Source organism: Anas platyrhynchos, chromosome 7 (genome assembly GCF_047663525.1).
Source record: "Anas platyrhynchos isolate ZD024472 breed Pekin duck chromosome 7, IASCAAS_PekinDuck_T2T, whole genome shotgun sequence".
Classification (NCBI taxonomy): Eukaryota; Metazoa; Chordata; class Aves; order Anseriformes; family Anatidae; genus Anas; species Anas platyrhynchos.
This window is the reverse complement of record NC_092593.1, coordinates 29150244-29162455: the sequence shown is the minus strand read 5'-3', so window position 1 is coordinate 29162455 and position 12212 is coordinate 29150244. Positions and strand designations below refer to the sequence as shown.

Sequence of the window (12212 nt, the reverse complement as noted above, 5' to 3'; positions counted from 1 at the left end):
AGATGTAACCCTGCTGCAGGCCCCTAATTCTGTAGGGCATCAGCTGCCAGAACCACACCACTTCTGGAGGCAGCTCATGGTCGCATGCAGGAAGGCAAGACCTACATCAGGACAAGGAAAAAAAAAAATAATTAAGTGCCAGAACTTATTTCAAGTTCCAGTTACTATGCTCTGCAGGAAACAAGACTTCCTGGGGCTGGAGCACATTCTCCAAGGAGGAGGAGGGCCTGATCCTTGCTGTACCATAGGAAGTCTCAGCCTCTGGCTCCAGCTCAGCCATTTCAAATCATCGGTTCTGCACGGCATGCCCCTGTTGTAGCAGAGGAAGGAGCAGGACCACGTTCTCCCACTCCTTGATGGCCCCCATAACTTACACCCCACCAATGGAAGGAGCAATTCCTTTTATTTTGGACATGCTGCTGGAGAACAACAACACAGAGCAGCACAGCAAAGAGACAGGATGCTAAACTCTTAAATTGCAGTGTGCTGCCTCAGGAAAAAAAAATAAAATAAAATAAAATGATGAGGTGAGAATCACCAAAGCCAGGCTTGCAGCAATCTCATGAGCTTCATGGCTCCACGAGACAAAGAGGGCCTGTCATGTGACAGAGATATTTTAGCTAGTGTCCCTTGGCTAGATAGAAAACAGTTCTTAAAACTGCACGCCCAGAGCACAGTTTTCCCTCCCTCTCTCCTCCACCCCCTTCTTTCTGGGGATGGCAGGCGAGGAGCAAACGCTGGGTTTATTCATCCCCTCTCCATTGATTGCAGTGTGCGTCACCGACTGCACGAGTGTGGGAGGTGCAAGCGTGCCTCACAGCCAAATCACCAGCCTTTCAGCTTAATAACACCTCAGGGGATGTGGGCTCTCTTCCCCTTTTCAAAATAAAAACAGGAGAGGAAATAAACGTTCCAATAATATAAACCAAAATGAAGGGGGGAGAAAAAAAAACCTACACAGCAGGAGGTGAGGGAAAAAAAAATCAACACTTGGGAAATAAAAAAAAATAAATTAATTAATTTTCTTTTGCATGAGGCAGAGAAGAGTTAAGTGTCAGGGGTGGATGGAGGGCGGTGAGGATCCTGTACCATGGATGCTGGGTGAAGCAGGAGGAGGTCACTGGGTTGCATGGGACCCAGGGAAAGTCTGTGACACTGCTGCCTGGCCAGGTGACACACAGATGGAGCACAAACCACCAAACCACCCCAGAAAGCTGGGCAAGACAATGCTTGAAGCCACAAAGAAGCCACTTTGCTAGACTTGGCCAGTTCAGTGGGCACCTGTGCATTTTCGAACTCTCTTTGTTGGGATGGCTTAAAGGCTGAGGATGGAGTCCTGGGGAGAGCCTGAAGCCAGATGTGGGCATTGAGGTGATTACGCTGCTGGCAGCCCCTGGCCAAGCATCTCCGAGCCCTGCAGACCAAACGCCAGCACCGGCAGCAGCCCTATGGCCTGCTCCCATGGGGGCAGGCCCTCCACCACGCGGCTGCAGGCCACTGCACGCTTGCTCTCTGATATTTTTATCCCTGAAGAGCTGACACAATAGCCCAGGCATGCTGATCAGGCAGACACGGCTCTGGGCTTTTATTAGAGAGCTGGCATTTTGTTTGCTCAGTGATTCAAAGTGGCCTCTGCAGGCCTGCTACGGCCCATGAGCCAGGAGGCTGCACCAGCGGCTGGCAAGGCCCCGCTACCAGGCCGGGGGGGCTCACAAAACCCTCAACTTTCCCCCCAAACAGTGTGATCATCCACTCTCATTGTGATGAAAACCCCAAAAGCACAAGTGTTTGACACCATGGAAGGAGGACAATGGACTTGAGGAGCAGAGGGATGCTGCCCACCCGCGGGCAGCCACGTGCCGCCGCACGCCGGCTCCTCTGCCCGTGCCGAGGAGCCCACGTTCCAGCAGGAGGATGATGTTTTTCTGAATGCGTCCCCATTTATAATGAGACATTACTCACAAGCTGCAGAATAAAATAGAATAATAGCATCTATCAGCGTTAGTCATGTTTTAAATGCTTACCTTTCAGAGCAGCATGGGACTTGATAGGATAATCTTCCCATAGACACGTAGGAAGCTCTCATTGAGGGACACAGCCCTGTTGGCAAATTATAGCTTGCTGCTCTTTGTGCTGCTACTCTGGGTGCTTCTGCCGTGGAGCTGAAACTGGGAGCAGGGGGAGTCTGCAGACCCTTACAAATAGGTTCAGAGCACAACAGGAGGTTTTTGGAGTTTTCCGAACCCCAGATACCACAATGCTTTTGGCTCTTGATGCCAGGCCATACCTGAGCAGTTTCCAAAAGGCTTTTTAATCCCCTTCCTCTAGTGTTTTTGACTCCAGCATATTCAAAGACATATTTCTTGGCCCAAACAAACCCTGCATTCCTGGAAAAGTACATGCACCGATTTAGAAGAACAAACTCATTTTGCACATGTGGAACCAGGGCTCAAACTTCTGTGAGCGAGGAATGCCACAGCCTCCCGCAAGCATCGTGTTTGGGATGCCTTACCAGAAGCGGCTGGGAATTTTGCGAAGAGGCAGATTAAGCTGGGAGAATGAAGTTTTGTCTCAAACCCCAAAATGCTCCGCTAGTGCATCTGTTTTGATGATCCCCTGACAAAAAGCAGAAACCCTTTTGCTGGGAAAGCCTCGCTCTCCAGCATCCTATCTGGGGTCTGCCCTTCTGGGGAGGGCAGTGAGACAAACTGGCTCAACATCAGGACTGCTCTGTTTCATTTGGGAAAATTCATTACAGGATTTCAGCTTTGTGAACATTTTTTTTTTTTTTTTGCTCATGTTCGAGGCATGGTAAAATCTGCCAAACAGTCTTTTCTGTATGCTTAAGGAGATGATGAAGAGGAAATTTGGTTCCCAGTCAGATGCTCTTAACCAATTTCAGCAGTGGCGAGACACAAGAGAATAGCAATTTTGCACAGCAGTGCAGTGATGTTCCCCGTAGCCTCCTGCAGATCTGAGAAAGATTTCTGTGACATATTAACCAAACAGAGCAGAGGAGGTGGGAGAAAGGCTGGTGCCTCACGCTGTGTCCCTGGGAAGACCCCACTAAGCTGGCTCACCTGGGATGAGGGCATTTTGTCCTTGCTGGCTGCCAGCCCTGGGCCAGCAGAGGAGGTCACCTCACTCCAGGGCCATTAGATGGGAGCTGCAAATTCTTCCAGCTCTGTTAGAAAAGACAGGCAGCCTCAAGGACCACAAAACCATACCTGTTTTCCTCACCTAATGCCTTCTTTTCCCAAAAAAAAAAAAAAAAAAAAAAAAAAGGGTTGAGGAAAGCAAAAAGGGAAAGAATTACAGAAGGATGCTGCTCCTCACCTATGCTCACACTGTGGGGATATCCTCAGGCTGAAGGAAAAGCACACAGAGGCTGTGAACCATCAGCAAGGGGCAATGCCATGCCTCATAAGGCTGAGCCATCAGCCTGCTGATCCTCTGTGGTGCTGGTCCAGGAATTAAGAAAAGCAGCAGGTGATTGACGTGATGGAGCTCTTAACAGAACAACCATGTCCCCGCATGCCTCCATCCCTCCTGGGACCACAGACCTGCTCAGCACATCGGGGCTGCAGACCCTGGTCCCCACTGCAAAGAGGGGATGAGAGAGCGACAGCTTCCCCTTTAAACTAAATAGGGGTAAAAAAAAAAAAAAAAAAAAAAAAGTATTCTGCACGTTTTCAAGCATGAGACTCCCATAGAAATGGTCCCCGCAATGTTTAAACCATTTGGGCTCCTTCCTTATGCTGTTTCTAAGTTTGAAGAATGCCTGCTGGGTATGATTAATATTCCTCCTCCTACACTTACCCGTTACTCCTGACAGCAAAAATTAAAACAGGAGCTTCTCTTCATTCAACCCCAACCCACAGGAACGTGGCGACATGGGGAAAGTTGCTAATAAAAAAGGGGAAGGTTTGTAGATCAGCAGCACTCACAGCCGGGAGAGGTGTAGCTCTCATTGAGCAGCCCAGATGGATGCGATACCCCTTATCTCCTCCCGATGGGATGCTTGGCACAAGCGCTGCTCGGCAGGGCTGGGGGAGAGCCAGGGCAGAGCACACTGCCTGACTTCATTCGGGTCCCTCTCCCGTGGTAGGGATGCCCGTGGGATCAGTGCAGCCTCGCTTGCTCCAGGCAGTGTTGCTATGGGCACTGCTGCCTAGGAGCAGCCAGCAAGGCAGGGTATAAAGAGGAGCCGTCCCAGAGCCTTCAAAATTCAGCTGCTTACTATGCCGCACGTGTTTCTCCCCTCGCCTTCCCTCCTTTTGCGTGTTTCAGGTTACCTCTCACCGTAAAATAAAGTGATTTTATCCTTAATCAAAGCGCTATTGGTAGATGTGTTAATTCATGTGTTTAAACAGATGTTTAACAACAGGGGGGAGTGGCAGCTAAGAATAAATCACTATCCTGAGCACCCTATTCTGCATCAGCTGTGTCTTCTGCATGTGTCCCTGTAAGAAATGTGTGATGGGGTGAGTGGGGGGATGCATTGCCAGCCCCTCATGAGGGAGAGCCCTGCATAATCTGTAGCTCTTTGCTTTTTTTCCCCATGTGGGGCTGAGGGCTCATTCCTCCTGGGCTCAGCACCCCAACATCTCACCCCAGACAACCCCCACAACAACCACTCACCACCTGCAAACAGCGAGCCCCAAACCACAGCCATGGGATCCCCACAAAGCTGGTACCCCACCACTTCTCCCTGCTCAGGGATACATGTAGCTGGCTCACCTGCCTTTCCTTCATCACCTCCCTGCAAAAAAGGGGTGGGGGAGTCGATCGTTTCCCCCCCACTTCACCATCTGGCCTGGCTGCAGCAGATCGCTAAATACCAGAGGGCAGAGTTCAGCTTCGATTCTGGAGCGCTTCGAGGGATGTCGTGCAGGAGACAGTTACACGACACTAATGAGCCAGAGATTTCCTTAAGAAAAAACTGACAAGAATCATTTTAATTGCAACCCTTTCCCTTCAATTAGCCCCCCCCCACCCCCCAACCGCTTAGAAGCAGGAACAAGTCATCGGGAATTTGAGGCAAACCTCCGAAAACTGCTGCTTTCCGGCAGCCTGAGTTTCGGAGGCGGGCACGCAGGACTCATCTGCTGCACCACCAGGACTGCAGGCAGGCACCTGCCAGCTCCTCCACGCATTTTCGTGCATCCCCAGAGCTGTGCTATTCCTACAGTCCCACGAGAGCAGTGGCTGGCCCAGCCGTCATGCATTAACACCTGAGTGATGGGTGCTGGACCAGGGGAGCTGAAACTACAGTATAATAGGTCTGGGGGCTTTCCCCCTCCCTCCACACCCCAGTTACAGCTGGATAAGTATTTCAACCCCTTAAAGGTCTCCATGCTCTGCAGCACAGGGCTTAGCTTCCCTTTGGAATAAGGACAGGGCAACCCAGGCTGGGAAGGAGGGGAGACCCCAGCTCCATCACCATGACAATTGGAAGCTCTCAAACACCCTGGGTCTGCTGCCACGCAGCAAAATGAATCACCGCCTCGCACAAAGCACCTTCGCAGGGTGGCTGCGGAGGGGGGAGAGACAGCCAACAGTGAGGAACAACTACATTCCTCTTTAATGAGGTTAAAGAGCAAAACGGAGTCAATTAAATCTGGTTCTGGTAACATTGTCTAAGTACATAACGATTGGTATAAAAGCTAAAGCAAGACAAGTTGTTTGAACTCCGTGGGCAGGATTTTTTATTTTTTTTTTCAAAATTAGTTTTTCATGATGCATTTCAAATTTTTCCCTCTGTTACTGGTAGGTTCAAAGGACATGTGGGACAGATTCAACTCAACAGTTTGTAAACAGCTGACGTGGGAGGGAGAGGGCACTTAAGTTATTGGAATTGTTTTCATTCAAAAAATTTTGTAAATTAATTCCTCCCCCAACTGCTTGCTATAAACACTGCATAGCCATGTTCCTCCTCTTCAGATGGATCATGCAGACAGATGTGCCTTCTGTTCTTTCGCAAACATCAAGGCTGCCTCGCTCGCTGTGTAAATGTCAAGGTGCTAATTAGTTGTAACGGGAGTCAGGCGAGGACAAGTCACAGCACAGGGAACACGGCGGCAGAGGCACAGCAGCAGGGAGAGGGAGCCGCTGCTGGCTTGCGAGCAGCACAACAGCGTGGGGACCAACTGCTCCCTGAGATGCCGGAGGGAATGGGAGCAGGTTTGGGGGGCTGGTGGCACGTGGGGTTCCCCGGCAGCCAAGGAGGGCACCCCAGGCTCACGCGCTGCAGTTCACATCTCTACATGGGAAGAGGGAGCATGGACAGGGGAGGTTTGTGTGGATCCAGCACACAGCTTCACCGCTGTGCTTACCTCCTTCATTTTGGGCGCACTCCCTCATTCTGCAGGCTGGCACCGACAGGTCGGATGCTTCCTTCTCACTCCGGCTTCAGCTCAAGGGAGGCAGGGAGCTGCTACATCCATCATGCTGCCATCGGTGCCTTTCCATTCCTCCCTTTCACCACGCCGCTGTATTTTAAGCCTCAGGACAGAAATGTCACTTAAGGCCATTTTGTTTAGACAGTGCCTGTTGACCATTTAATTACGTAGTAATTACCACATAGCACCAAGGTAATTACAGGGCAAATACCGTTTCCTTGCAAGTGAATACTCCTCTCTTCCTACCTGCGATGCGGGCCATGTGGCAAGTCCTTCTTGCTGTGCCACGCGGGGCTCGTGCAGTCATTTTTACAGCCTCTAATTACCCAGCTGTTACAGGGTGTTTACCCAGTGTGCCTCAAATTGCCATTTAGGAAACAAGCAAGCACAGAGGTGGCACCAGAGAGGCTCTGGGTTATAGAGGAGCTGCCCTGCACAGCAGCACCCATCAGCTGGCTTCCCCGCTGCAGCTGGGGAGGAAGGGCTGACAGATGGAGGAGGAGGTTGGTGGTGGGTAGAAAAACCCTGCTGAATTTGGCAAATGCTTCCAGGTGTCAAAACAGAGAGTCGAGGTATTTTGTCTCAGCAGCCACCTAGTCCATTTCCTTCAAAAGAAAGGAAAACCTGGCCTGCAGCAAAAACAGCGTGGCCAGCAGGACTAGGGAAGTGATTGCCCCTTGTACACAGCACTGCAAGACCACACCTTGAATGCTCTGCTCAGGTTTGGGCCCTTCACAATAGGGAGGACATTGAGTTGCATATTGAGCTGCTCAAGCACCTCAAGTGGTGTCAGGGGAGGTTCAGACTGAATGTCAGGGAGAATTTCTTCATGGAGAGGATGGCCAGGAATTGGAACGGGCTGCACAGGGAAGTGGTGGAGACCACATCCCTAAGGGACTTGGTAGGTCAGTTTAAGGTTGGCCTTGGTGAGCTTGAAGGTCTTTTCCAACCTATACAATGCCATGAAATTTATACAAGAGCCACCCTGGTATCCCTTTCCTTCTCCATTCACTCCCTCCCACCCTCCATCAGAAGTTCATGCCCAGCTGACCAGGGTCATACTTTCCACTGACCCTCTCCAGGATGCCTGGCAGCCAGCTGGGCCCAGGCACACCCTTCCACTTGCCACATCTCAGCTATCAGAGCCCAGATTTAGGCAGCTCCATCCATGCTGCAGTCCCACCATGGCTTTACCAGGGGTTGCAGCCCAGCTAGCGGGCTCTGATCCCTGCTACTCAGGCTTATTTATCACCTCAGCAATGAATAATCTACTACAGCCATCACATGGGTCCCTCTACACCACAGATCAGAGGTGTAGGATCTCACTACAGGGAAGCATCAGAGATCTTCTGCAGACTAGTAGGAGTGAGAAGTAATTAAATGTTATTTCTCACTATTTATTGCTTTGCCTGCCTCTGCGAGCAGCTGTCTCCTGGCTCTTGCTCTCATTTGGAGCTTGCTGGAAGCATCCCCAGGTTGCCCCTTCTGCTCTTCAGCAAGTTGACTTTTCCAAGGACTCCCTTCTGCACTTCCCTGAGAGAAATGAAGTACTGCCTCCTCCGCTGGCTCGTAATCCTTTACTCAAACATACAGATTATTTAAACATAAGCAGGGATTTCATACCAGGTTTTGGAATGCAAGCAACTCAAGAGTATTAAATTCCCCTGTTTTATCCTTAGCAAGCTGAGTCCTAGCACCCCACCACCCAGTGGCAGGGCAGCAAATGCTGAGCACTGGGGGAGCAAATGCTCCTCCAGCCCGGAGATGAAGCACCAGTTACCCAGTTACAGCTCCAGCACAGCTAGCCTGGGCAGCAGCCAGGATAGCAGGCAAAAAGCACTTATCCATTTAACCTCACTGCAAATAACCACAGGTAAACACATGTTCTTGCACCCTCTGAGGCCTTGGTCAGCTTGTGTCCCCCAAAACATCTCCCCTGCCCCAGCTCTCTCACATTTCCAGCATCAGCAAGCTCCCATCCTTGTACCCACCTTCTCCAGCTGAATCCATCTTTTCATGGGGTCCATTTCACCTCATCCTAAAAAAACCTGCAGACTCTTATCTCTTGCACCAAACTTGTTCATGTAGCTCCAGTAGCCTCTGGGAGGATTAGACACCTAGAACCGACACCTAGAACCGACACCTAGAACCGACACCTAGAACCGACACCTAGAACCGACACCTAGAACCGACACCTAGAACCGACACCTAGAACCGACACCTAGAACCGACACCTAGAACCGACACCTAGAACCGACACCTAGAACCGACACCTAGAACCGACACCTAGAACCGACACCTAGAACCGACACCTAGAACCGACACCTAGAACCGACACCTAGAACCGACACCTAGAACCGACACCTAGAACCGACACCTAGAACCGACACCTAGAACCGACACCTAGAACCGACACCTAGAACCGACACCTAGAACCGACACCTAGAACCGACACCTAGAACCGACACCTAGAACCGACACCTAGAACCGACACCTAGAACCGACACCTAGAACCGACACCTAGAACCGACACCTAGAACCGACACCTAGAACCGACACCTAGAACCGACACCTAGAACCGACACCTAGAACCGACACCTAGAACCGACACCTAGAACCGACACCTAGAACCGACACCTAGAACCGACACCTAGAACCGACACCTAGAACCGACACCTAGAACCGACACCTAGAACCGACACCTAGAACCGACCTTCTCTAGCTGAATCCATCTTTTCATGGGGTCCATTTCACCTCATCCTAAAAAAAAACCCTCAGACTCTTATCTCTTGCACCAAACTTGTTCATGTAGCTCCAGGAGCCTCTAGGAGAATTAGTAGCACCATAGCTCACCTAGAGCCCTCACCTAGAGCCCTCACCTAGAGCCCTCACCTAGAGCCCTCACCTAGAGCCCTCACCTAGAGCCCTCACCTAGAGCCCTCACCTAGAGCCCTCACCTAGAGCCCTCACCTAGAGCCCTCACCTAGAGCCCTCACCTAGAGCCCTCACCTAGAGCCCTCACCCTCTGAGGCCTTGTGTCCCCCAAAACATCTCCTCCCCTGCCCCAGCTCTCTCACATTTCCAGCATCAGCAAGCTCCCATCCTTGTACCCACCTTCTCCAGCTGAATCCATCTTTTCATGGGGTCCATTTCACCTCATCCTAAAAAACCCCTCAGACTCTTATCTCTTGCACCAAACTTGTTCCAGGAGCCTCTGGGAGGATTAGTAGCCCCTAACACCATAGCTCACCTAGAACCCCCTCACCTAGAACCTTTGTTGGTCCAAAGTCCCCTGCTCCTCCAGCCCTCCCTGCAAAAGCCTCACTACAGCCCTGTCCCTCCTTTAAATGCTGCTGTTCGCCAGCAGGTGTTAATTAGGTGCTTGATTAGGTGCACTGAGGTTCCTCCTTAACCCTTTCCAGGTTGCAATGGGTTGGGTGGGATTTGTTCACCCTTCTGCCCTCTCAAACCCATCTCCACTAGCACCAGAAGTCCCGTTGCAGAGGGATGGAGCCATGGTTTTGGCTGCTCTGGTTCCGCTATGCCCAGCAGCTGGGGATGATGGACATCACGGGGTGCTCTGCCCCCCGAAACATGGGGATGCCACTCAGTGCCCCGCACACTGATGTCCACGTGTGCTGAAGTTGCTCCCCATGCTGTGGTGCTGGGGACAGGCACCGTGCGCCCCCAGGGCCGTGGCAGTGGGGTCACACATGGGTCCCCAACACGCACCGTGCCCCGCCGTGCCCCCGGCTGGGGGCGGCAGGGGAGACGGAGCAGCCGTGCGAGCGTGTGCGCGCCTGGGAGCCAAAATAGTGAGGCTGTGTGGGAGGGAGGCTGGCTCTGACTCACCCGTTGCTCCGAAATACCCTTTCCTCTGGAGGAATAGGCTTTTTCCCCCTCTCCTTGCTCTAAAGAGGGCTTTGGAGGGGTCCCCCCCAAACTGCAGCTTGTTGCTGGTTGTGTTGCAGCGGGAGAGAGCCCACGTGCCCCATGGCAGGGCACTATTTTGTACTGAAAAGGCAGGAGGAGCATCGGGACACCATGAAAGGGCTCTGATCTCCCCTCCCAAGCATGCAGAGAGCTGCTGGGGTGAGCGGGTGAAGGCAGAGCTGCAGGGAGATGTGGCTGCTCCTTCCCTGAGCGGGGGATGCTCCTGAAATGTTCAGGGTTTTCTCCCCTAAACGCCACCTCTCTCCAAATGCCTTCAGTGACTTGGCCATGCAGCTGGAGAGGGACTAGGTGCTTCCCTGGGCACTACAGCTTCTGCTCGCAAACCCTTGTGGATGCCACCCACCCTGTGAAATGAGAGCAATGGAAGCTGAACGTGACATTACGAAAGTGTTAGGCCTCGTGGCCTTGCTTGGGAGCGCAGCACAACCAAAGGGAACGCACAGCTCAATGCAGCCACGTAGGCTTATGGGGCTTAGCTGTGCAGAAAGCATGCATCGGTTGCAGCCGCAGATGGGTCTTAGAATCATCGAGATTGGAGAAGACCCCCAAAACCATCTGGTGCAACCATTTACACCAGCCCTGGTATGGGCAGAGGCATCCTGCACCTGGCCTCAGCAAGGGTGCATGGAGCACTCGCTGCTTCTGCCATGGAAGGGGACAGGATCCTCGGCAGGGCGCGAGACAGCAGGGCGCAGTTACACACCCCTGCACACACCAGCCTGCACAGTTGGAGCTCACCCACACCGCGGGTGCTGCCTGTAAAAGACACGTGCTCTGAGTGCCCGTAAATCTCACCACAACTCCATCAGGCTGCGGGAAAGCCGTGCTTGGACAGCCAGGAGGAGGCTCGTGACCCGCTGGCTCAGTGCTAACAACGCCACAGGCACCGACACAGAGCACAGGCAGAGCACCTCAAGGGGCTGTGGTGGTAATTCACGATTCACATAACTCAGGGGAAGGGAAATACGTGAAGCCAGTGTGCAAATGGAGTGAGACACAAGCCCATAACAGGTTTGTGTCACCTGCTTGCTGTGGTTGCCATCAGGCTTATCTCAGAGCTACTCTGCTCCCACACCGTCCTCTTCGTTCTCCATGAACCTTCTGTATTTTCTTCATAGGAAGGTCTTCATGTAACCGGGCATGAGAACACTAAATTAAGTGCACGTTCCCACGTGCCATCAGCCCTTCTATTTTTACATTTATTTCTTCCTTTGATTCTAGCCAATTAGCCTGTCACAGATAAGCTGTATTTCTTCTAAAAGAGAGCGTATTTATTGTTGACTCTCTACTTGCCACCTGTATTTTCTGTGTTCTTTTTTTTTTTTTTTTTCCTGGCTACAATGGCTCTGTATCATGATTGCTCAGCTTGTTTACTGATCTGTGACTCTGAAAGTTGACACTGTGTTCAAAGCAGCCACCCTCCAGCACATCTCTCCCTCCGTTACAGCACGCTAACTTCGCCGGCCTCACTTTTGGCACCGCAGTACAACAGCAATCCTATAATATGGTCATTTTCACACAACTTCAAACCGAGCATCTTTATTAGCAGGTGCTAAATTGCTGCTCCAGCTGCTGAATGGTAACAATTAACTCAATTAACATCTAAACAGATGTAATTTTTGAGGAAACGAACAACATTAATAACCACCAAAAGGGGAAAAAGGCTGCAATTACAAATGTGGAAAAAATCATGCACAGCTACAGACAGGCGTGTGCTGTTTCCAATGTCCCCTGGAGAGCTGTTAGAGCACAGCCCTTTCTCTCAGCGTTGGCAGTACGTGCAATTCATAATATGCATCGTACTTGCTGCTACGGCCGAGGCTGTGCCTGCAGTGGATGCAGCACAGCTTCCCTCGG

At 51.6% G+C, this 12212-nt stretch overlaps 1 long non-coding RNA gene across 2 annotated transcripts; it reads right to left on the bottom strand.

The window, feature by feature from the left end:
- Window positions 1-3297: 3297 nt before the first annotated feature.
- LOC106018698 (uncharacterized) lies at window positions 3298-10710 on the bottom strand. Of its 2 annotated transcripts, none has more exons than XR_011810726.1 (5): window positions 9652-10710; window positions 9516-9562; window positions 9115-9161; window positions 8393-8439; window positions 3298-7976 (listed from the first exon to the last, which is right to left on the bottom strand). It is a non-coding gene; the product is annotated as an uncharacterized lncRNA (long non-coding RNA). The 2 variants fall into 2 exon arrangements; XR_011810727.1 differs by having other exon boundaries at window positions 9667-10710.
- Between the last annotated feature and the right edge of the window lie 1502 nt (window positions 10711-12212).